This window comes from Condylura cristata, unplaced genomic scaffold (assembly GCF_000260355.1).
Source record: "Condylura cristata isolate star-nosed mole 26May11 unplaced genomic scaffold, ConCri1.0 scaffold00004, whole genome shotgun sequence".
Lineage (NCBI taxonomy): Eukaryota > Metazoa > Chordata > Mammalia > Eulipotyphla > Talpidae > Condylura > Condylura cristata.
In genome coordinates this window covers 15,023,755-15,027,711 of record NW_004567105.1, presented here as the reverse complement: position 1 = coordinate 15,027,711, position 3,957 = coordinate 15,023,755, and positions in this window count along the sequence as shown.

Here is a 3,957-nt window from a genome sequence, read left to right as displayed (position 1 = left end):
CGGAGCGGCCCTGCCGGCCCCTCGGCCGCTAGCCCGGGGCTCGGCGCCGGGAGCTGCGGCTGAACTTTTCGAGCCCTTTCACTTCCCGGCCTCCGCCGCTGCCGCCTCCTTGGCGTCCTCCTCCGCCTTGACCACCTCCTCCGGCTGCTGCGCCTCGGCCCCGTCCTTCTCCATGGGCAGTTCCATGGGATGCATTTTTATTGCACCGACACCGCGGCGCTCCGGTGCCAGCCCTCCTCCCCTCGCACCTCCACCCCTTTCTCCCGCCCGCCCGCCCCCCGCGCTCGCTTGACAGCGCAGGCGGTGCAGCCCGAGCAGCCGGGTTGCGGTCGCCCCGCCGCCCCCCGGCAGTGCCCCAGTCCTAGGGGCCGCCCACGCAGCCACGCTGCCCGCTAGTCCCACCCGCCTCAGCCCCCGCGCGACGGTCACCTCGGCCCCCAGCTCCCCTCGAGCCCCTCCCGGCGCTCGCCCTGCATCTCTCCGCGCGACCCCTCTGGTGCCCTGCAGCACCCACAGGCCTCCCCTGGAAAGCAAGCTCCCCACCTTCTCCCTGAACATTCCAGAGAGTAGCTGACTCCCTCTCGTTCAGGTCAGGGCATGCCAAGGGGCTTAAAAAACCGCGAAACAGACTAGCGCCTACTTCCCACTTCCCCCGGCAAAACAATCCTTCCCGCTTCTCCCTGCCATCCCTTCGCCCAGGTCCTCACGATCCCGGGTCGGAACCTCACCCCAGAGACGCGGCTGGGGTACCCGAGAGGGCACTAACTACGGGGTGGCATCGCGGCTTTTTTGACGCCTTTGGGGGGGAGGCGGGGCAAGGCCATCTCAGCTAACCGCTCTCTACTTACTTTATTATACTTACGCGAGGTGTATCCAGCGTGGTGTAAAAGGTGTTCCCTAATTCAAGCTCAGGACGCTAAAAGAAAGGGGTAACGGGGGTAGCTAGTGGTGAGTTTAAAGCACATCCTTGTCCAGAGGCCCGGGCATGACAAACAGAACCAATGGTCTTGCCAAGCACCCGCAGTCTATATAGGGTGTGTTGTGCTGTGATACAATGTTGTGAAATACCTTCTGGGAACAATTAGTAACAACCACCAGAAGCTACCTGTGGATAGGATTGCTCAGGGCTGCTGTTTATGGAAGGAAATTAAACAGCACTTGAGTCTGGGACTTTTTATAAGTTCTGTGAAAATATAATTCTGTGTATACATCCAGGGAAATTGGCAAAAGTTCAGTAGAGAGCCATTTTTTAATAACAGCATTTGTTGTGTGCCTTTGGATAGTTTCCAGAAAATTATTTTATAGTTCCCATTCGGTTTTATGTGATGACAACAATACAGAGCTTTGGGACACATACAGATATTATTTATGACGGCTTGTGTGGGGATATATAAGAACTTCATATCTCTTAGGAGGCAGTGAGGTTGGTCAGCAATATACATTTGGGAGACATTATGATTATTCTGGTCAACACTGACAAGTGGCCAAATGTAATTTTTTATAACCTCATTCACTAAAAAAAAAAAAAATAAACCCTTTGAGTTTTCAAGTATTGGCAGTGGTGGGACTTTATATATCTTACAATAGAGTTACCGAAACACCTATAAATTATTCTTTTCTCAAATAAGTGATAGGAAAATTTGGGCCCTCCCTGCTGGCACAGCAGGTTAAAGCACAGCACTAAGAAGCTAAAGCCACTTCAGTATAAGTTCAATCCCCACCCCCTTGGAGGTTACCCACATGGTACAGCAGACCTCTCCTGGCCTGTCCACTGCTCCCCTCAGCAGTGTACTTCGTTGATCCACCTGTTCTGCTCCCCACTCTGTCTTTGGAGAATCCTCTCATTGCTCCTGCACCTCTGGCCTGTACCCCAGTTCCATATGAATAAATAAATAAGTCTTTTTTAAAATGATAGGAAATTGTAATAGGCAAAGAGTGTTAGCACATATTAACCTAATGACCAAAGTACAATTTTTTAATGCATATTTATTATTAACTTTCCAGTCTACTTTACTGAGACAGAATTATTCCACTTCTTATTACAAATTGCAAAAGCATTTACTGTGTGTTAACAATCCTGCATTGGTGAAATACTTCCTTGATTGTTCTATAACTTGTTCTTGTTTACTTAAAAAGACAGTAAGTTCCCCAATGGTAAAGCATTCTTTTATGCTTAGTCTATAGACAACATTAGGATATTGCTCTTGTATTCTTCATTATCTTTAGCTGATAATAGCTGCTAGGTATACAGTAAATTTTTATTAATCTTTTTTTTAAAGATTTATTTATTCATACAGAACTAGGTACAGGCCAGAGATGCGGAGGGTGAGAGGATTCACCAGAGACAGAGTGGGGAGCAGAACAGGCAGATGGTCGAAGCACCCTGCTGAGGGGAGCAGCAGGTGGGTCAGGAGAGGTCTGCTGCACCATGTGGTCACCTCCAGGGCAGGTGGGAATTGAACTCATGCAGAAGTGGCTTAAGCTTCTTAGTGCTGTGCTTTAACCTGCTGCGCCACCAGGGAGGGCTGATTTTTATTAATCTTTTAATTGAATTATGTTAAAACTTATTATAAACCTGTAAAACTATGAAGGAATTAAGAGAACACAATCTGTACATATGAAACAATTCAGGAGAAACAAGTAATTAACATTCTAATCAATTTTATTTGACTACATAATCTAATTTAGTATCTATTTTTAAAAAAGATTTGTTTTTTATTTATGTATACAGAGCTGGGGTACAGGCCAGAAGTTTAAGGGCAATGAGAGGACTCACCAGAGGCAGAGTAGGGAACAGAACGACAGATCTACAAAGTACACTGCTAAGGGGAGCAGTAGGCAGGGCAGGAGAGGTCTGCCATACCAAGTGGGTCACCTCCCTGGCTAGGAATCGAGCTAGCTATTGCTGAACCGGCTGCTGCAAGCTTCACAGTGCTGTACTTTAACCCATTGCGCCACCAGGAAGGACCCTAGTATTTATTTTACCTTGGTTTCCAAGAAACTGTTCAGGAAAAGTACAATTATAGAAGGAAAATCTGCCCAGTGGTAATTATATCATTGCCTATGGTTAAATGTTTTTGAAAACTTCAGTAATGAATTCATAATTAAAAATTAAAAATTATGAATTAGCAAGAAGCTTAGTAGATATATGGAAATTTAATAACAAGTCTTCAGAAACTACATAATGGAAAAAATTAAATCTAGAGAACTCCTGAGAATTTGGGGAAAAGCTAAAAAGGCCTTTAATAACTAAGATAGATGGTAGAAAGTCCATGCACAAAGACCTTACATGTGGGAGAGTCCCTGACATCTCTAACTTGAATTAAGCTGTTTTCTTAGATGACATCATGTTAGAAGCAACATATTAGAATGGAGATGGAGTAGGATGCTGTTAAAACAAGACATAAATTGGGGCAACCCAGTAATAAGAATGGCAGACTTTTAAGTAATGATAAGGACTACTTCATAAGGACTTCCCAAGGCACTCAGAGCCTGTTAGTTCAGAGGCAAAGGACCAATGTCTGTATAGATGTCGCTAATACAGGAAGTGAAGTTTCTAACAGATTATAGGTATTCAGCAGCAGAAGGGATTCTTGCACCCAGTTTCCCACCCCACAGCAGCCTCTTCACAAAATCTGTCCAATAATCATTTGATTTTTCCTAGAAATTATAGTAAAGAAAGCCCTCAACAGTAGTCCTTTTCATTTTTGATATTGCTTTATTTAATCTTAAAATCTTCCCTTAAAAGTATATCTATGATTATTTATAGTTTAGTTGTTTGCAACTACACAGAATAGTTTCAACTTCTCTCTGATAGGTATTTGAAAATTTGAGGTCAAATTTTATTGCTCCTTTTAACTATTTTCTTCTCTGAGTGTTTGTTTAATCTACCCATGTGGCATGACTTGCCAAAGTTTTCAGCAGATTAACCTCCCATTTTCAGATATACTAGTTTGT